Genomic DNA, 22,461 nt, shown 5'->3' on the forward strand with positions numbered 1-22,461 from the left:
AAGAGTCACAGTCACCAAGCTTTCACCTGAGCTGTTTCCTTGACGGAGTGAGTCACAGTCACCAAGCTTTCACCTGAGCTGTTTCCTTGACGGAGTGAGTCGTAGTGACCAAGCTTCCACCTGAGCTGTTTCCTTGATGGACATACACAGTGACCAAGCTTCCACTAGAAAGCTTCCACCTGAGCTGTTTCCTTGATGGACATACACAGTGACCAAGCTTCCACTAGAAAGCTTCCACCTGAGCTGTTTCCTTGATGGACATACACAGTGACCAAGCTTCCACTAGAAAGCTTCCACCTGAGCTGTTTCCTTGATGGACATACACAGTGACCAAGCTTCCACTAGAAAGCTTCCACCTGAGCTGTTTCCTTGATGGACATACACAGTGACCAAGCTTCCACTAGAAAGCTTCCACCTGAGCTGTTTCCTTGACGGAGTGAGGCACAGTGACCAAGCTTCCACTTGACCTGTTTCCTTGACGGACAGACACAGTGACCAAGCTTCCACTAGAGATGTTTCCTTGATGGTCAGACACAGTGACTAAGCTTCCACCCGAGCTGTTTCCTTGACGGACAGACACAGTGACCAAGCTACCACCTGAGCTGTTTCCTTGATGGTCAGACACAGTGACCAAGCTTCCAGCCTTGCATTCTGTTTTTAGGAAGATGAAAGACGTACATGGAGACCGTGCTTCTGTAGGAGCTATCTCTTACAATGATGGTAAGCGTCCGTCTAGCTCTTGCAGGAACTGCCTCTTTTGAAGACCCAGGGAAGTATCATCATGAAGATTGACACCCCTCTCTGACCTCAGCTGCACTGTCCTTGAACAAATCAAAGATTGTTTGAATTGGAAAGCAGTCTCTGTCCTTGGTCAGCTGAGAGAACCTCTTGGGAAGGGTGTAAGTGATGAGGACTAGCGGCAAGACGTGTTAGGCATTCTCCATGGAGGATTCACCCTCTTTACTAGCGACACAGTGACAAATCTCTTCCTGGTCACACCTGCTCCCTCCCCATTCATCAACCATGGCACAGCACCGCCGTTCACTCGAGGCAAACGGGACATTAATCAGACCTTGGCAGAAAGCACCAGACTGCAGAGAAGAGGGTGCAGTCCATCATGGCTGCCACACAGCATATCCTCATTCGTGTCTATGATATCTGGTAGCTGAAGCTTTATGCTGTCGCACTTTCGCAACTCTGGAGCATATTCTCAAGAAGCTATCACCGAGTTAACAGCACTTTATCGCAGCCAAAGTCGCGATAAAGTTATCACCCCATTCACAAGCTGGTGCCAACAGCCCATAGCACCAGTTTACCTGCGATAGCAGCCGCAAAAAACATCGCCACACCCGACCCCGCCAACTATCGCTAATGAGATAGAGTAAGTGCTCCTGTGCCAAAAGCCGTGACAACACCACTCCACAACATTCACAACGACCAGCCTGATCGGCGATAAGAACCCAAAACATGCGATAAGGTGCATTAGTAGCAGGAAACTAACACATGCTCTGACCTGGTGCAAAGTCGGACCAGAGCCTGCACCACAAACGGGAGTCAAGGTCAGAGCCACACCTGAAGAGCAACAGATGCCATGGAGCCACCGAACATGCGGGACGGACACCCAAGAGGGATACACCACCCACCACCACCCCCAGTACCCCCCTCTCCAGGCCACATCCCCCCGGACAAACACATGCCATATCAACTAATCATGTACCAAATATTCCACCTGATGTCGCATAATCACATCTGGTCACATGTATGTGTCAGCACAAAAATGAGCATCACACATACACCTTTGAAGCCACACATAAAATTTATTAAAACAAACACAGGACAGAAATGAAGATACATGAAGAAGTGTGGCTCAATGGTTAGAGCGGCAGACCCTGATGCAGAGGTCTGGCCCGGGACCAGGGTTCAATACCCGCCTCAGTGGGTCTTGGGCTCAATTTCCTTGGACCTGATAATTCTCGCCTCAGTGCCTATTCTAATCATGGGTCCCACTCTGCAACTCTGGGCAATAGCTTGCTTAATCTCCACAACAGAGCTGGGATGCCTGGCTTCACCTTGGGGATGCCCATGAGTGGACATTTCACAGGGAAAAACGAGGAAGGGTTCCTAAGCGGTATACGGGACACTTCCGTTGGAGGTAGCTATGCGCTCTACAAATACTGGCATTTACATCCCTCGTGACACTCCGTAGGTCACAGTCTGCAAGACAAAAATCATGATGAGAAGGTGTATTCTGCACATATCAAGGGACAGCGAGCGAGAGAGAGAGAGAGAGAGAGAGCTAGAGACAGACGGACAGAGTGGGGGGAGAGAAAGATAGATGGACAGAGAGGGGGAGAGAGAGATAGATGGACAGAGTGGGGGAGAGAGAGATAGACGGACGGAGTAGGAGAGAGAGATAGATGGATAGAATGGGGGAGAGAGAGATAGAGGGAAAGAGAGGGGGAGAGAGAGATAGACAGAGTGGGGGAGAGAGATAGACGGACAGAGGAGGGAGAGTGAGATAGATGGACAGAGTGGGGGAGATAGAGATAGAAGGACAGAGTTGGTGAGAGAGAGATCGACGGACAGAGTGGGGGAGAGAGAGCTAGACAGAGAGGAGGAGAGAGATAAAGATTACAGAAGAGAGGGACAGGGGAGAGAGAGTGCGGACACTGCACATCCAGATCACACTGCTCACCTGCTGTCACTGGTGTGTCTGCCACCACGTGCCGGTACATACTGCAGTTCACTAGGCCCCACATTTGAAACAGATAAATCATCAGAAACAGAATCCAGATACAAGAATGGCACAGTAAATACAATTGCACACAACATCGTCACCTGTCCACCCCTGCACACCCAGGCAGCTGCACCCCAGCCCCTCCCGCCACCCAGCAGCGCATGCCCGCCCCAGTGCACCCAGGCCTCACTGCTCATCTTCTGCCACTGGCGTGTAGAAAAGAGGGGCCACCATGTGCCGCTGCAAGCCACTAGCCCAGGGACCAATGACATGGCACCCTCAACATCATGCAGCCCCGCAGGCAACCAGGTCTCACATTTGGCGCTGGGTCTTGATTTCTCCAAGAACCTGAGCCGTCCGGACAGCCGGGACGGGGCATCATCGCAGGCTGCACACCCGCTCAGCACTTAAGGTGCCCTTACCTCAGTGCACCGAAAGTCACCGTCCCATGGCAGTGTGCCTGTGCCGGCCGCTTTGCATCCAGTGCCACCAAGTCTGTGCTCCGCTAGTCATGGACCCTATATGATTGGTTATTATGGAGCGGATGCCATCATGTCACCTTCGGGTCTGCGGGATACAATGTTGCAGGACCCTGGGCCCCCATGCCTACAAGCACACCACCCAGATACACCCCGAAAGAGGTTGGAAATGTCATCGAGCACATGCGCCTGGCCCAATTTATTGGCAGGGTCACATGTCCTGTGACACGTGTGCTGGATGAGTGTGGTGTGGGTATGCACCCGCCATGAGGGAGTCTCTGTGGCTTGCTGACAACTAGACCTGTGAGCAGCAGATCACAATAGGGAAGTCCTAGCACAAGTAGTGTTGTAGTACCCCCTGTGAGCGTAAGCGTAGTGGGCTGGGCTGGCCTGGCATATGCCAGTCCAGCCAAGGCTTTGTACAAAGACCCCGGGGTTCTGGCCATGGTTCTGTACGGGGCTTGACAAGGAAGTGACTACTGCATGTGTCGCTGTTGTTGCGTCGACGCCACCCGGACAGCATTCAGCAATGTGTCACCCTGTGACCCAAGTCCAACAACATGAGACACATGGACGTAGGGGGAATTCACTGACCCTACATTCATCAATACTACCACAAGTGAAAAACTATTGACACAACACATCTGTGTGATTCAGAACGTTTAATGCACATTCAGTGGAGTATTGCTTCTGGAGCAATATAGAGCAATGCAAACACTACTTTACATTGTTGGCCCGTGGAGGGCCAGCCAGAGTCCTTCACGGAATGACAAGTGCAACAAAGGGAAAGGGTTCAGTCTGCAGTCTGAGGGCTGTGTTTTTGGCAATCAAACAGATTATGGCTGTCGATATCGAGGTCCAAGGTGAGTGTCGCAGGGTGCATTGGTGGACAGTGGAAGGTGCAGAGGGCAGTACCAAGCTGAAACCGGCCATATTGCAGAGATGACTGCTACTGTGTCCTTCTGACCATGAAGGAGGTTTCATCTGCATCTTCGTCCTCTGCTGTTCCATGTGCCTCATGTGTGGGAAGTGGTGTTCTGTCTCCAGCAGTCTGTGACATTGACACCTCAGGGCATGTCTGCCGCACCGTGTGTCACTGACACTTCAGGGGCGGGAGATGTGGATAGGGTGGCAGCAGCAGCATGCATCAGCGCCAGGCCTTGTGGTAGCAATCCCATGAGGATGGTCTTGATGTCATTGTAGAACCCAGCTACCACTCGCTGGTGTGCAGACGCTCTTTCCACATTGGCACACTCCATGGTCTCCATTAACCTCTGCATGTGTCCCAACTCCCGGGTGACATCGCTGGAGCCACTCTGACTGGACAGTTGTTCTAGTCTCTGAGTCAGGACTCCAGCGATGTCAGCCATGGTCCATTGGAGAGCATAGAGCGGACTGTGGGTTTCTGTTAGGGACTGTGAATGGTCGCTGAAGTGACTTAAACACCCACGTATGGCATCCAGTTTGTCTGCCATGCATTTGCAGCCCACCCACACCTGTTCAGCCAGCTGCCCCTGGCACCCCAACATACGGCGTTGGAAGGCCATTTGTTCTTCGTGGGGGTCCTGGGAGGCAGCCGTGGTGGTGGGTGCTGCATGCTGTGTGGTCTTAGCAGGGGGTGGGCTGTCCTCATTGCAGCTGGCTGCCCTGCTCCTGGAGGTGTGTCGCAGAGGCTGTCAATGAACTGCTGGAGGGCGTCGGGGTCGAACCTGTAGTGTTCCTCGTCGTCATCAGAGAAGAGAGGGTTGGGCTGCTCTGTAGGATGTGTTGATTCTCCCTCTGCAATGTTAAGGGGAGATGCAGTTTAACATTGTGTTCACATGTGTGTTGTTGCATTGTCCATGTTTAAATAAGACTGCATAACTGTGTACATTGTGGCTGTTTGGGAGGAGCTGCCTATTTGATGGAGGACAGTAGACATTTCAACAACAGACGTGTGTGTGCTTGTACTGGTACATTATCAACTCACATTTCTATGCAATGCCATTTGTGTTTGGGCAGTGTCAACACCCAGTCAGCACCAGTTGTGTCCTGTGTTCTGTTGTGGAGGTGTTGCGGGTTATGCCACATTGATGTCAGTGTTGATGTGCTCTGAATGTTATGTGTGTGTGCTGCATTTTGTGAGAGTCGCCCCTGCAGCTCTGATTTTGCTGCCCCTTATCGCTTTCATGCGGTGTGCCTTTGACTTCTGTGCTTATGCAGTGCTGTGATGTTCCACATTTGGGTACATTGGTCTCTTGACGGGAGTTGGGGCTCTGGGGCATGGTTTGTCCGCAGATGTGCACTATTTGATTGTGCATGTGTAGCATTGTGCCCATCTCCTCTCGTCCCCCCAGTCCCTGGTCTTTACTCACCATGGTGATGTTGTATCCGTTCATATTGAGCAGTGTCCGGTCCCCCGACTCCTGCCACCGTCTCCCCACTGATGACTGTAGACACCATTTCCTCCATGTCGTCCAGCTCCTCCTGTGGCACAGAACTGCCACCTCCAGTCTGCATTGCTGCCTTCTGGCTGTTGGTGAGTTTCAGCTTAGTTTTGCGCTTGACGTCATTCCAGCGCCTCTTGACCTCTTCCATTGCCCTCTTCAGCACTCCGACTGCATTCACCTTGTCCACGATGGACTGCCATAGTCCATTTTTTGATGCCAATGACACAATGGAGGTGATGAACAGTTGTTGATGGTCTTCGACCACCTCCGTTATCAGGATCCTGTTTTCGTGCAGACTAAAGCACTTCTTCCTACTCTTCTTCTCCTTGGCCTTCCCTGACCCCGCGATAGACTGTGGTGTTGGGAGTTGGGTTAAGTAACTTTTGCGATGGTTATCACACGTTCTTGAGAATATGGCCATCTGAAGGGTGTCTACTTCCTGGGTCTCGAGAAGATGATGACGCAGAGGGACCATCAAAGGGATCTACAGAGTCACTCCTGGATCTAGTACCTAAGATTTGCTTCAACCATGTCCAAGGTGTAAGGGCGCTGGGGGAGTTTGGCAAACACAAACCCGGGTGGTGTGGCAGGGGTTACTCTATGTGCTTAACATTGTGTTCCGCAAGTTTAATGCCATATACCAAGCTACCCTGCAACAAATCAAAGTAAGGAATTTGTGTACTAGCTGCTGACTGTGCAACCAAAGAGAAATAAGTTATAAACCCAGATTTCTCACTTCACTGAATTCTTTATTTTGGATGAATTGCTTTATGCTCTGGTCTAATTTCTGTCAGGGTCGTAGTTACTTCGGCACAGGCAAAGCCATTGTATTAGATGTGTTATCCAGAAAAGCCACCCAGTTTTAGCTAACTCATTTCCCTGTGTCTGCCAACGTGTCCTGCATGTCTAAGGATTTTAAGGCTATGCCTTTGTTCTCATCTTACAATCAGCTCTGCCTTGGTTTTTGGAGTTTAAGGCAAGATAGTATTTTGTCTTTGGCCACTCCTTTCCCCTTATCAACACGGCTATTTATTGCAATCTGGGACTCTTGAATGCTCATTTGGGACGACTCTGTAAGGCAATAGCCTACAAAGCCTTTTATGTAGTATTGGCCCCGCGGAGAGGGTGGGAGGAGGGCGGGCAATCTGGTTGTGACTGGGGCAATTGTACACCTGAGATCACTGATCAGGGATTGGCTCCTGTATTTCATTTTTGTGGAAGTCAGACACCATCAAGAGTGGGCTGAAGCCTCATGCAGTACAGGTAGGATATCACCTACGAAGCCATGCGCTTTATGGGCCTCATTTATGAGGCCGAGGGTCACTTTTACGCTGTCGGTGCGTTACTATTTTTGACGCACCAGTGGTGTAAAAAATGCGCCTTGTTGCGCCATATTTACAAAGTGACGCATCTAGGTAGATGCGTCACTTTGTAAACCCCTGCGCCACATTATACCTGCGCCAGGTATAATGTATGCAAGGGGGGTGTATTGACGCAAGGAAGGGTCGTAGAAGTGACGCAGTGAAATCTATGAGATTTCACTGCGTCACTTTTAGGACACTGTTGCGTCAAAATCTTGCGCCTGCCTCACAGCAGGCGTAAGACTGACGTAGGCCCTTTCACATGGGGCTTGCCCCATGTGAAAGGACGCATTGCTGGAGATGCGTCACTTTTGTGACACACTCCAGCAATGCGTCACTTTTGTGCTTACAGATACGTCAGAAATACTGACGTATCTGTAACTCCTTGCGACATGATGCGTCATACATTAAATATGACGCATCAGGAATGTTGCAAGGAGTGCGCACTGAGAAGTGATGCATTGCTGCTTTCACACAGCGATGCGTCATTTCTCATAAATGAGGCCCCGTGTACCTGGGCTGTGTCGAAGTGCTTGTGAGTGACCAGAGGTGGTAGGCAGAGGAGCGGGGTGGGGAGGACAGAGGGGCAGGCCGCACGAGAGGGTGGAGGGATGGAGCCGCAGTAGAGCTTGTATCCTGCACAACAAAGCAGATTCTCCAAGGAAGCAGCGAGAAATAGACCCTAAACCAGCGATGGAGGGGCCCTGACCAATACGGGACACCCTAAGACTGCAGAGGACAGGTCCTAAACCAGAAAGGGACAGACTGTAAACCAGCAGAGGACCAGCACAAAACCACCAGGGACGGGGCCCAAACTGGAAGGGGGAGGCCCCAAACCAATGGAGGCTCAACTACAAGCCAGTAAGGGACCCGGCGTAACTCAGAGGAAACTCACCTCCGAGCCAGCAGAGTCCCAGCCCTAAATCAGGAGTCTGGTCTTGCATCTTGCTGAGAGTGCTATATTCCATTGAGGTAATTAACCGGGGAACAGCCCCAAACCAGAAGCAGTCTGGTCTTGCATCTAGCTGAGAGTGCTGTAGCCATTGAGCCCTGAACCAGGAGCAGTCTGGTCTTGCATCTTGCTGGAAGTGCTGTATCCATTGATGTTAACAGCAGGACACCAGCCCTAAACCAGGACCAGTCTGCTCTCGCAGTCATGAATGCATCTGGTTGAAGGTGCTGTACCCATTGAGGTTAACACAAGACCAGTTCTAAACCAGGAGCAGTCAGGTTTTGCATCTAGCTGAAAGCGATGTATCAATTAATGTTAACAGCAGGGTACCAGCCCTAAACCAGGAGCAGTTTGGTCATGCATCTTGGTGAGAGTGCTGTACCACATTGAGATTAATAACCTGGGAACAGCCGTAAACCAGGAGCAGTCTGGTCCTGCATCTGGCTGAGGGTGCTGTAGCCCTTTGAGGTTAATAACCACGGAATAGACCTAAACCAGGAGCAGTCTGGTCTTTCATCTGGCTGAGGGTGCTGTAGCCCTTTGAGGTTAATAACCGCGGAATAGACCTAAACCAGGAGCAGTCTGGTCTTTCATCTGGCTGAAGGTGCTGTATTCCATTGAGGTTAATAATCGGGGAACAGACCCAAACCAGGAGCAGTCTGGTCTTGCATCTAGCTGAGAGTGCTGTATTCCATTGATGTTAACAGCAGGGGTTCAGCCCTGAACCAGGAGCAGTCTGATCATGCATCCAGCTGAGGGTGCTGTATCCCATTGAGGTTAATAACCGGGGAATAGCCCTAAACCCGGAGCACTCTGTTCATCCATCTTGCTGAAAGTGCTGTACCCCATTGAGGTTAGTAACTGGGGAACAGCCCTAAACCAGGAGCAGTCTGGTCTTGCATCTTGCTGGAAGTGCTGTATCCATTGAGGTTAACAGCAGTGGACCAGCCCTGAACCAGGAGCAGTCTAGTCTTGCAACCATGAATGCACCTAACTGAGAGTGCTGTATCCCATTGAGGTTAACACAAGACCAGTTCCCAACCAGCAGCAGTCAGGTTTTGCATCTAGCTGAAAGCGATGTATCCATTGATGTAAACAGCAGGGTACCAGCCCTAAACCAGGAACAGTTTGGTCATTCATCCTGCTGAGGGTGCTGTACCCTATTGGGGGTAACAACCGCGGGATAGCCCTAAACCAGAAGCAGTCTGGTCTTTCATCTGGCTGAGAGTGCTGTATTCCATTGAGGTTAATAACCGGGGAACAGCCCCAAACCAGGAGCAGGCTGGTCTTGAATCTAGCTGAGAGTGCCGTATTCCATTGAGGTTAATAACCGGGGAATAGCCCCAAACCAGGAGCAGGCTGGTCTTGCATCTAGCTGAGAGTGCTGTATTCCATTGAGTTTAATAACCGGGGAACAGCCCCAAACCAGGAGCAGTCTGGTATTTCATTTTGCTGAGAGTGCTGTACCCCATTGAGGTTAGTAACTGGGGAACAGCCCTAAACCAGGAGCAGCCTGGTCTTGCATCTTGCTGGAAGTACTGTACCCGTTGAGGTTAACAGCAGGGGGTCAACCCTGAACCAGGAGCAGTCTAGTCTTGCAACCATGAATACACCTAGCTGAGAGAACTGTATCCCATTGAGCGTTACATGGGGCCTGCCCTGAACCAGGAGCAGTCTGGTCTTAGATCTAGCTGAGAGTGCTGTAGCCATTCAGCTCTGAACCAGGAGCAGTCTGGTCATGCAGTCATGAATGCATCTGGTTGAAGGATGCTGTATCCATTGAGGTTAACATAAGACCAGTTGTAAACCAGGAGCAGTCAGGTTTTGCATCTAGCTGAGAGTGCTGTAGCCATTGATCCCTGAACCAGGAGCAGTCTGGTCATGCAGTCATGAATGCATCTGGTTGAAGGTGCTGTACCCATTGAGGCTAAGACAAGACCAGTTCTAAACCATGAGCAGTCAGGTTTTGCATCTAGCTGAAAGCGATGTATCAATTGATGTTAACAGCAGGGTACCAGCCCTAAAGCAGGAGCAGTTTGGTCATGCATCTGGCTGAGGGTGCTGTACCCTTTTGAGGGTATTAACCGGGGAACAGCCCCAAACCAGGAGCAGTCTGGTCTCGCATCCAGCTGAGAGTGCTATATTCCATTGAGGTTAATAATCGGGGAATATCCCTAAACCAGGAGAAGTCTGGTCTTGCATCAGGCTGAGAGTGCTGTATTCCATTGAGGTTAATAACCGGGAAACAGCCCCAAACCAAGAGCAGTATGGTATTGCATTTAGCTGAGAGTGCTGTATTCTATTGAGGTTAATAACCGGGGAAAAGCCCTAAATCAGGAGCAGTCTGGTCTTGCATCTAGATGAGAGTGCTGTATTCCATTGAGGTTAATAACAAGGGAACAGCCCCAAATGAGGATCAGTCTGGTCTTGCATCTATCTGAGAGTGCTGTATTCCATTGAGGTTAACGGCAGGGGTTCAGACCTGAACCAGGAGCAGGCTGGTCATGCATCTGGCTGAGGGTGCTGTATCCCATTGAGGTTAATAACCGGGTAACAGCCCAAAACCAGGAGCAGTCTGTTCTTCCATCTTGCTGAGAGTGCTGTACCCCATTGAGGTTAGTAACTGGGGAACAGCCCTAAATCAGGAGCAGTCTGGTCTTGAATCTAGCTGAAGGTGTTGTATCCATTGAGGTTAACTGCAGGGGCCAACCCTGAACGAGGAGAAGTCTAGTCTTGCAAACATGAATGCACCTAGCTGAGAGTGCTGTATCCCATTGAGGGTTACATGGGGCCTGCCCTGAACCAGGAGCAGTCTGGTCTTGCATCTAGCTGAGAGTGCTGTAGCTATTGATCCCTGAACCAGGAGCAGTCTGGTCATGCAGTCATGAATGCATCTGGTTGAAGGTGTTGTACCCATTGAGGTTAACACAAGAACAGTTCTAAACCAGGAGCAGTCAGGGTTTGCATCTAGCTGAAAGCGATGTATCAATTAATGTTAACAGCAGGGTACCCACCCTAAACCAGGAGCAGTTTGGTCATGCATCTGGCTGAGGGTGCTGTACCCCTTTGAGGTTAATAACCGGGCACCAGCTCCAAACCAGGAGCAGTCTGGTCTTGCATCCAGCTGAGAGTGCTGTATTCCATTGAGGTTAATAACCGGGGAATAGCCCTAAACCAGGAGCAGTCTGGTCTTGCATCTAGCTGAGATTGCTGTATTCCATTGAGATTAACTGCAGGGGGCCAGTCCTGAACCAGGAGCAGTCTGGTCTTCCATTTTGCTGAGAGTGCTGTACCCCATTGAGGTTAGTAACTGGGGAACAGCCCCAAACCAGGAGCAGTCTGTTCTTGCATCTTGCTGGAAGTGCTGTATCCATTGAGGTTAACAGCAGGGCACCAGCCCTAAACCAGGACCAGTCTGCTCTTGCAGTCATGAATGCATCTGGTTGAAGGTGCGGTACCCATTGAGGTTAGCACAAGACCAGTTCTAAACTAGAAGCAGTCAGGTTTTGCATCTAGCTGAAAGTGATGTATCAATTAATGTTAACAGCAGGGTACCAGCCCTAAACCAGGAGCAGTTTGGTCTTGCATCCAGCTGAGAGTGCTGTATTCCATTGAGGTTAATTACCGGCCAATAGCCCTAAACCAGGAGCAGTCTGGTCTTGCATCTGGCTGAGAGTGCTGTATTCCATTGAGGTTAATAACCGGCCAATAGCCCTAAACCAGGAGCAGTCTGGTCTTGCATCTGGCTGAGAGTGCTGTATTCCATTGAGGTTAATAACCAGGGAACAGCCCCAAACCAGGAGCAGTCTGGTCTTGCATCTAGCTGAGAGTGCTGTATTCTATCGATGTTAAAAACCGGGGAATAGCCCTAAATCAGAAGCAGTCTGGTCTTGCATTCAGCTGAGAGTGCTGTATTCCATTGAGGTTAATAACCGTGGAACAGCCCCAAACCAGGAGCAGTCTGGTCTTGCATCTAGCTGAGAGTGCTGTATCTATTGAGGTTAACAGCAGGGGGCCAACCCTGAACCAGGAGCAGTCTAGTCTTGCAACCATGAATGCACCTAGCTGAGAGTGCTGTATCCCATTGAGGGTTACATGGGGCCTGCCCTGAACCAGGAGCAGTCTGGTCTTGCATCTAGCTGAAAGTGATGTAGCCATTGATGTTAAGAGCAGGACACCAGCCCTAAACCAGGACCAGTCTGCTCTTGCAGTCATGAATGCATCCGGTTGAAGGTGCTGTACCCATTGAGGTTAACACAAGACCAGTTCTAAACCAGGAGCAGTCAGGTTTTGCATCTAGCTGAAAGCGATGTATTCATTAATGTTAACAGCAGGGTACCAGCCCTAAACCAGGAGCAGTTTGGTCATGCATCTGGCTGAGGGTGCTGTACCCCTTTGAGGTTAATAACCGGGCAACAGCCCAAAACCAGGAGCAGTCTGGTCTTGCATCCAGCTGAGAGTGCTGTATTACATTGAGGTTAATAACCGGGGAATAGCCCTAAACCCGGAGCAGTCTGGTCTTTCATCTGGCTGAGAGTACTGTATTCCATTGAGGTTAATAACCTGGGAACAGCCCCAAACCAGGAGCAGTCTGGCCTTGCATCCAGCTGAGAGTGCTGTATTCCATTGAGGTTAATAACTGGGAAACAGCCCCAAACCAGGAGAAGTCTGGTCTTGCATCTAGCTGAGAGTGCTGTATTCCATTGAGGTTAGTAACTGGGGGACAGCCCCAAACCAGGAGCAGTCTGGTCTTGCATTTTGCTCGAAGTGCTGTATTCCATTGAGGTTATCAGCAGGGGGCCAGCCCTGAACCAGGAGCAAGTCTGGTCTTCCATCTTGCTGAGAGTGCTGTACCCCATTGAGGTTAGTAACTGGGGGACAGCCCCAAACCAGGAGCAGTCTGGTCTTGCATTTTGCTCGAAGTGCTGTATCCATTGAGGTTAACAGCAGGGGATCAGTCTGAACATGGAGCAGTCTGGTCTTGAATCTAGCTGAGAGTGCTGTATCGATTGAGGTTAACAGCAGGAGAACAATCCTGAACCAGGAGCAGTCTAGTAGTCTAGTCTTGCAACCATGAATGCACCAAGCTGAGAGTGCTGTATCCCATTGAGGGTTACATGGGGCCTGCCCTGAACCAGGAGCAGTCTGGTCTTGCATCTAGCTGAGAGTGCTATACCATTGATGCTAACAGCAGGGCACCAGTCCTATACCAGGACCTGTCAGCTCTTGCAGTCATGAATGCATCTGGTTGAACGCGCTTTACTCCTTGAGGTTAACACAAGACCAGTTCTAAACCAGGAGCAGTCAGGTTTTGCATCTAGCTGAAAGCGATGTATCAATTGATGTTAACAGCAGGGTACCAGCCCTAAACCAGGAGCAGTTTGGTCATGCATCTTGGTGAGAGTGCTGTACCCCATTGAGATTAATAAACGGGGAACAGCCGTAAACCAGGAGCAGTCTGGTCTTGCATCTTGCTGAGAGTGCTGTACCCCATTGAAGTTAATAAACGGGGAACAGCCCTAAACCAGGAGCAGTCTGGTTGTGCATCTTGCTGAGAGTGCTGTATTCCATTGAGGTTAACAGCAGGGGGCCAGCCCTGAACGAGGAGCAGTCTGGTCGTGCATCTTGCTGAGAGTGCTGTACCCCATTGAGGTTAATAACCAGGGAACAGTCGTAAACCAGGAGCAATCTGGTCTTTTATGTTGCTGGAAGTACTGTATCCATTGAGGTTAACAGCAGGGAACCAGGCCTGAATCAGGAGCAGTCTGGTCTTCCATATTGCTGAGAGTGCTGTACCCCATTGAGTTTAGTAACTGTCCAACAGCCTTAAACCAGGAGCAGTCCTGTCTTGCATCTTGCTGGAAGTGCTGTATCCATTGAGGTTAACAGCAGGGGGCCAACCCTAAACCAGGAGCAGTCTAGTCTTGCAACCATGAATGCAACTAGCCAAGAGTGCTGTATCCCATTGAGGATTACATGGGGCATGCCCTGAACCAAGAGCAGTCTGATCTTGCATCTAGCTGAGAGTGCTGTAGCCATTGAGCCCCGAACCAGGAGCAGTCTGGTCATGCAGTCATGAATGCATCTGGTTGAAGGTGCTGTACCCATTGAGGTTAACACAAGACCAGTTCTAAACCAGGAGCAGTCAGGTTTTGCATATAGCTGAAAGCAATGTATCAATTGATGTAAACAGCAGGGTACCAGCCCTAAACCAGGAGCAGTCTGGTCTTGCATCTGGCTGAGGGTGCTGTACCCTATTGAGGTTAATAACCGCAGAATAGCCCTAAATCAGGAGAAGTCTGGTCTTGCATCTGGCTGAGGGTGCTGTACCCCTTTGAGGTTAATAACTGTGGAACAGCCTAAAACCAGGAGCAGTCTGGTCTTGCATCTAGCTGAGAGTGCTATATTCCATTGAGGTTAATAACCGGGGAATAGCCCTAAATCAGGAGCAGTCTGGTCTTGCATCCAGCTGAGAGTGCTGTATTCCATTGAGGTTAATAACCGGGGAACAGCCCCAAACCAGGAGCAGTCTGGTCTTGCATCTAGCTGAGAGTACTGTATTCTATCGAGGTTAATAACCGGGTAATAGCCCTAAATCAGGAGCAGTCTGGCCTTGCATCCAGCTGAGAGTGCTGTATTCCATTGAGGTTAATAACCGGGAAACAGCCCCAAACCAGGAGAAGTCTGGTCTTGCATCTAGCTGAGAGTGCTGTATTCCATTGAGGTTATCAGCAGGGCGCCAGCCCTGAACCAGGAGCAAGTCTGGTCTTCCATCTTGCTGAGAGTGCTGTACCCCATTGAGGTTAGTAACTGGGGGACAGCCCCAAACCAGGAGCAGTCTGGTCTTGCATTTTCCTCGAAGTGATGTATCCATTGAGGTTAACAGCAGGGGGTCAGTCTGAACATGGAGCAGTCTGGTCTTGAATCTAGCTGAGAGTGCTGTATCCATTGGGGTTAACAGCAGGAGAACAATCCTGAACCAGGAGCAGTCTTGTAGTCTAGTCTTGCAACCATGAATGCACCAAGCTGAGAGTGCTGTATCCCATTGCGGGTTACATGGGGCCTGCCCTGAACCAGGAGCAGTCTGGTCTTGCATCTAGCTGAGAGTGCTATACCATTGATGTTAAGAGCAGGGCACCAGTCCTATACCAGGACTAGTCAGCTCTTGCAGTCATGAATGCATCTGGTTGAACCTGCTTTACTCATTGAGGTTAACACAAGACCAGTTCTAAACCAGGAGCAGTCAGGTTTTGCATCTAGCTGAAAGCGATGTATCCATTAATGTTAACAGCAGGGTACCAGCCCTAAACCAGGAGCAGTTTGGTCATGCATCTTGGTGATAGTGCTGTACCCCAACAAGATTAATAACCGGGGAACAGCCGTAAACCAGGAGCAGTCTGGTCTTGCATCTTGCTGAGAGTGCTGTACCCCGGTACACAGACAAAATATCGAGTTTTAAATTTCGATATACAATTATATCGAAGTTTAAATATCGATGGGACAAAATATAGAAGGTAAGTAATATCGACAGTCTTAATATCGATATTAGTATGATATCAGTAATATCGAAGTTTTAAATATCGATGTCAATAATATCGAAATAAATAATTTCGATTTACTAATATCAATTTTTAAATAAATTTAGTGTATATTATATTGTACTTATTATGTTTTATTATTTATTTTTAATGTAATTTAATTAAATATTGTCTTTTAGTACTGTAGCGGGTTGTGGGTTTATAGGGGAATAGGGTGGGAAGTAATTTAATTATGTTAAATTAATTATTAATTAGTAGGAATTATTAATTAAATAATTGAGAATTAATTTTTAATTAATTTTAATTAATTGATCAATTGATAAATATGTTCTGTAGCGGGTTATGGGTTTATAGGGGAATAGGGTGGGAAGTAATTTAATAATAATTAATTAATTAATATATGTTTGTAAATATTTTAATTAATAATTAATTGGCAATTAATTTATATTAATTAGTTAATTAATTAATATAATTTTGTACATATTTTTCATTATTAATTAGTTGGTAATTAATTAATATTAATTAGTTAATTACATTAATTAGAGTAATTTTTTTATATATAATTTTTTGTTATTCTTAATTAATTAATTGGGAAAAAATAATATTAATTATTAAATTAAATTAATTACAGCTAATGTGCTAATATATTTACTTTATTGTTATTGTTAAATAATAATTAATTGGTAATTAAATAATATTAATTAATTTTGGGCAAAGGAGTATTTTTAGGGTTCAGGGTCAGTTTTCAGTTCTTGGGTAAAGGGGTATTTTTAGGGTTCAGGGTCAGTTTTCAGTTTTTGGGTAAAGGGGTATTTTTAGGGTTCAGGGTCAGTTTTCAGTTTTTGGGTAAAGGGGTATTTTTAGGGTTCAGGGTCAGTTTTCAGTTCTTGGGTAAAGGGGGATTTTTAGGGTTCAGGGTCAGTTTTCAGTTTTTGGGTAAAGGGGTATTTTTAGGGTTCAGGGTCAGTTTTCAGTTTTTGGGTAAAGGGTATTTTTAGGGTTCAGGGTCAGTTTTCAGTTCTTGGGTAAAGGGGTATTTTTTGGGTTCAGGGTCAGTTTTCAGTTCTTGGGTAAAGGGGTATTTTTTGGGTTCAGGGTCAGTTTTCAGTTTTTGGGTAAAGGGGTATTTTTAGGGTTCAGGGTCAGTTTTGGGTTTTTGGGGTACAGGGATATTTTTAGGGTTCAGGGTCAGTTTTGGGTTTTTGGGGTGCAGGGATATTTTTAGGGTTCAGGGTCAGTTTTGAGTTTTTGGGGTACTGGCTACAGGGTAAAAATAAAATAAATTTACATTAAATCAATTAAATGAAATAAAAAAAATAAAATTACATTAAATTATTAAGTGTTTTATTTATTTTAAATGTATATGTATTAGTTTTAATTTTGTTTTAATATTTTTATTTAATATTTGTAAAATTATATGTATTTTAAAATTATTTTTACATTATTATTAATACATTTAAAAAAACGATATTTTTAATTTCGATATTTTTGCACTACGATATTAATTTTTCGATATTTTTGTACTCACCTTTATGAAGATATGACTCCGATATTTTTGATTTCGATATTTTTGTGCCGATATTTTTGTATTTCGATATTCTGTCTGTCGATATTATGTCAGACATTCCTGTACCCCATTGAAGTTAATAAACGGGGAACAGCCCTAAACCAGGAGCAGTCTGGTTGTGCATCTTGCAGAGAGTGCTGTATTCCATTGAGGTTAACAGCAGGGGGCCAGCCCTGAACCAGGAGCAGTCTGGTCATGCATCTTGCTGAGAGTGCTGTAGCCCATTGAGGTTAATAACCGGGGAAGAGTCGTAAACCAGGAGCAGTCTGGTCTTTGATGTTGCTGGAAGTACTGTATCCATTGAGGTTAACAGCAGGTTACCAGGCCTGAACCAGGAGCAGTCTGGTCTTCCATCTTGCTGAGAGTGCTGTACCCCATTGAGTTTAGTAACTGGGCAACAGCCTTAAACCAGGAGCAGTCCTGTCTTGCATCTTGCTGGAAGTGCTGTATCCATTGGGGTTAACAGCAGGGGGCCAACCCTAAACCAGGAGCAGTCTAGTCTTGCAACCATGAATGCACCTAGCTGAGAGTGCTGTATCCCATTGAGGATTACATGGGGCCTGCCCTGAACCAAGAGCAGTCTGATCTTGCATCTAGCTGAGAGTGCTGTAGCCATTGAGCCCTGAACCAGAAGCAGTCTGGTCATGCAGTCATGAATGCATCTGGTTGAAGGTGCTGTACCCATTGAGGTTAACACAAGACCAGTTCTAAACCAGGAGCAGTCAGGTTTTGCATATAGCTGAAAGCAATGTATCAATTGATGTAAACAGCAGGGTACCAGCCCTAAACCAGGAGCACTTTGGCCATGCATCTGGCTGAGGGTGCTGTACCCTATTGAGGTTAATAATTGCAGAATAGCCCTAAATCAGGATCAGTCTGGTCTTGCATCTGGCTGAGGGTGCTGTACCCCTTTGAGGTTAATAATTGGGGAACAGCCCCAAACCAGGAGCAGTCTGGTCTTGCATCTAGCTGAGAGTGCTGTATTCCATTGAGGTTAATAACCGGGGAATAGCCCTAAACCAGGAGCAGTCTGGTCTTGCATCTAGCTGAGAGTGCTGTATTCCATTGAGGTTAACAGCAGGAGGGCAGCCCTGAAACAGGAGCAGTCTGGTCTTCCATCTTGCTGAGAGTGCTGTAACCCATCGAGGTTAGTAGCTGGGGAACAACCCCAAACCAGGAGCAGTCTGGTCTTGCATCTTGCTGGAAGTGCTGTATCAATTGAGGTTAACAGCAGGGGGCCAACCCTGAACCAGGAGCAGTCTAGTCTTGCAACCATGAATGCACCTATCTGAGAGTGCTGTATCCCATTGAGGGTTACATGGGGCATGCCCTGAACCAGGAGCAGTCTGGTCTTGCATCTAGCTGAGAGTGTTGTAGCCTCTGAGCCCTGAACCAGGAGCAGCCTGGTCATGCATCTAGCTTAGAGTGCTGTATGAATTGATATTAACAGCAGGGCACCAGCCCTAAACCAGGACCAGTCTGCTCTTGCAGTCAAGAATGCATCTGGTTGAATGTGCTATACCCATTGAGGTTAACACAAGACCAGTTCTAAACCAGGAGCTGTCAGGTTTTGCATCTAGCTGAAAGCGATGTATCAATTGATGTTAACAGTAAGGTACCAGCCCTAAACCAGGAGCAGTCTGGTCATGCATCTGGCTGAGAGTGCTGTATTCCATTGAGGTTAATAACCGGGGGAATAGCCCTAAATCAGGGCCAGTCTGGTCTTGCATCCAGCTGAGAGTGCTGTATTCCATTGAGGTTAATAACCGGGGAATAGCCCTAAATCAGGGGCAGTCTGGTCTTGCATCCAGCTGAGAGTGCTGTATTCCATTGAGGTTAATAAACTGGAACAGCCTCAAACCAGGAGCAGTCTGGTCTTGCATCTAGCCGAGAGTGCTGTATTCCATTGAGGTTAACAGCATGGGGCCAGCCCTTAACCAGGAGCAGTCTGGTCTTCCATCTTGCTGAGAGTGCTGTACCCCATTGAGGTTAGTAACTGGGGAACAGCCCCAAACCAGGAGCAGTCTGGTCTTGCATCTTGCTGGAAGTGCTGTATCCATTGAGGTTAACAGCAGGGGGCCAACCCTGAACGAGGAGCAGTCTAGTCAGCAACCATGAATGCACCTAGCTGAGAGTGCTGTATCCCATTGAGGGTTACATGGGGCCTGCCCTGAACCAGGAGCAGTCTGGTTTTGCATCTAGCTGAGAGTTCTGTAGTCGTTTAGCCCTGAAGCAGGAGCAGTCTGGTCATACATCTAGCTGAGAGTGCTGTATCGATTGATGTTAACAGCAGGGCACCAGCCCTAAAACAGGACCAGTCTGCTCTTGCAGTCATGAATGCATTTGGTTGAAAGTGCTGTACCCATTGAGGTTAACACAATACCAGTTCTAAACCAGGGGCAGTCAGGTTTTGCATCTAGCTGAAAGTGATGTTTCAATTGATGTTAACATAAGGGTACCGGCCATTAACCAGGAGCAGTTTGGTCATGCATCTTGCTGAGAGTGCTGTACCCCATTGAGGTTAATAACCAGGGAACACCCCTAATCTTGGAGAAGTCTGGTCTTGCATATAGCTGAGAGTGCTGTATTCCATTGAGGTTAACAGCAGGAGGGCAGCCCTGAAACAGGAGCAGTCTGGTCTTCCATCTTGCTGAGAGTGCTGTAACCCATCGAGGTTAGTAGCTGGGGAACAACCCCAAACCAGGAGCAGTCTGGTCTTGCATCTTGCTCGAAGTGCTGTATCAATTGAGGTTAACAGCAGGGGGCCAACCCTGAACCAGGATCAGTCTAGTCTTGCAACCATGAATGCACCTATCTGAGAGTGCTGTATCCCATTGAGGGTTACATGGGGCATGCCCTGAACCAGGAGCAGTCTGGTCTTGCATCTAGCTGAGAGTGTTGTAGCCTCTGAGCCCTGAACCAGGAGCAGCCTGGTCATGCATCTAGCTTAGAGTGCTGTATGAATTGATATTAACAGCAGGGCACCAGCCCTAAACCAGGACCAGTCTGCTCTTGCAGTCAAGAATGCATCTGGTTGAAGGTGCTATACCCATTGAGGTTAACACAAGACCAGTTCTAAACCAGGAGCTGTCATGTTTTGCATCTAGCTGAAAGCGATGTATCAATTGATGTTAACAGTAAGGTACCAGCCCTAAACCAGGAGCAGTCTGGTCATGCATCTGGCTGAGAGTGCTGTATTCCATTGAGGTTAATAACCGGGGGAATAGCCCTAAATCAGGGCCAGTCTGGTCTTGCATCCAGCTGAGAGTGCTGTATTCCATTGAGGTTAATAACCGGGGAATAGCCCTAAATCAGGGGCAGTCTGGTCTTGCATCCAGCTGAGAGTGCTGTATTCCATTGAGGTTAATAAACTGGAACAGCCTCAAACCAGGAGCAGTCTGGTCTTGCATCTAGCCGAGAGTGCTGTATTCCATTGAGGTTAACAGCCTGGGGCCAGCCCTTAACCAGGAGCAGTCTGGTCTTCCATCTTGCTGAGAGTGCTGTACCCCATTGAGGTTAGTAACTGGGGAACAGCCCCAAACCAGGAGCAGTCTGGTCTTGCATCTTGCTGGAAGTGCTGTATCCATTGAGGTTAACAGCAGGGGGCCAACCCTGAACGAGGAGCAGTCTAGTCAGCAACCATGAATGCACCTAGCTGAGAGTGCTGTATCCCATTGAGGGTTACATGGGGCCTGCCCTGAACCAGGAGCAGTCTGGTTTTGCATCTAGCTGAGAGTTCTGTAGTCGTTTAGCCCTGAAGCAGGAGCAGTCTGGTCATACATCTAGCTGAGAGTGCTGTATCGATTGATGTTAACAGCAGGGCACCAGCCCTAAAACAGGACCAGTCTGCTCTTGCAGTCATGAATGCATTTGGTTGAAAGTGCTGTACCCATTGAGGTTAACACAATACCAGTTCTAAACCAGGGGCAGTCAGGTTGTGCATCTAGCTGAAAGTGATGTTTCAATTGATGTTAACATAAGGGTACCGGCCATTAACCAGGAGCAGTTTGGTCATGCATCTTGCTGAGAGTGCTGTACCCCATTGAGGTTAATAACCAGGGAACACCCCTAATCTTGGAGAAGTCTGGTCTTGCATATAGCTGAGAGTGCTGTATTCCATTGAGGTTAACAGCAGGGGGCCAGCCCTGAACCAAGAGCAGTCTGGTCTTGCATCTTGCTGAGAGAGCTGTACCCCATTGAGTTTAATAACCAGGGAACAGCCCTAAACCAGGAGGAGTCTGGTCTTGCATCTAGCTGAGAGTGCTGTATTCCATTGAGGTTAACAGCAGGGGGCCAACCCTGAACCAGGAGCAGTCTAGTCTTGCAACCATGAATGCACCCAGCTGAGAGTGCTGCTCTGGGCATTAGCTTGCCTCATCTTCACTAACGGCCCCACCAGACCGCCGGGGATGCCTGGTCTCACCCTGGAGATACCCATTAAGGGACCATCTCTCAGGGAAGCCAGGAAGGGTTTCGCAGCGGTCGAAGCGCCTTGGGACCCTCCGGGTAAGTAGTGCGCTATATAAATGCCTATACATACATATACATACATACATATCCCATGGAGGGTTACATGGGGCCTGCCTTGAACCAGGAGCAGTCTGGTCTTGCATCTAGCTGAGAGTGCTGCATCCATTGATGTTAACAGCAGGGCACCAGCCCTAAACCAGGACCAGTCTGCTCTTGCAGTCAAGAAAGCATCTGGTTGAAAGTGCTATACCCATTGAGGTTAACACAAGACCAGTTCTAAACCAGGAGCAGTCAGGTTTTGCATCTAGCTGAAAGCGATTCATCAATTGATGTTAACAGCCGTGCACCAGCCCTAAACCAGGAGCAGTCTGGTCTTCCATCCAGCTGAGAGTGCAGTATTCCATTGAGGTTAGTAACTGGGGAACAGCCCCAACCCAGGAGCAGTCTGGTCTTGCATCGTGCTGGAAGTGCTGTATCAATTGAGGTTAACAGCAGGGGACCAGCCCTGAACCAGGAGCAGTCTAGTCTTGCAACCATGAATGCACCTAGCTGAGAGTGCTGTATCCCATTGAGGGTTACATGGGGCCTGCCCTGAACCAGGAGCAGTCTGGTCATGCATCTAGCTGAGAGTGCTTTATGCATTGATATTAACAGCAGGGCACCAGCCCTAAAACAGGACCAGTCTGCTCTTGAAGTCATGAATGCATTTGGTTGAAAGTGCTGTACCCATTGAGGTTAACACAAGACCAGTTCTAAACCAGGAGCAGTCAGGTTTTGCATCTAGCTGAAAGCGATGTATCAATTGATGTTTACAGCAGGGTACCAGCCCTAAACCAGGAGCAGTTTGGTCATGCATCTTACTGAGAGTGCTGTGCCCCATTGAGGTTAATAACCGGGGAACTGCCGTAAACCAGGAGCAGTCTGGTCT

The sequence above is a fragment of the Lissotriton vulgaris genome, chromosome 9 (assembly GCF_964263255.1).
Source record: "Lissotriton vulgaris chromosome 9, aLisVul1.2, whole genome shotgun sequence".
In the NCBI taxonomy this organism is placed as follows: Eukaryota; Metazoa; Chordata; class Amphibia; order Caudata; family Salamandridae; genus Lissotriton; species Lissotriton vulgaris.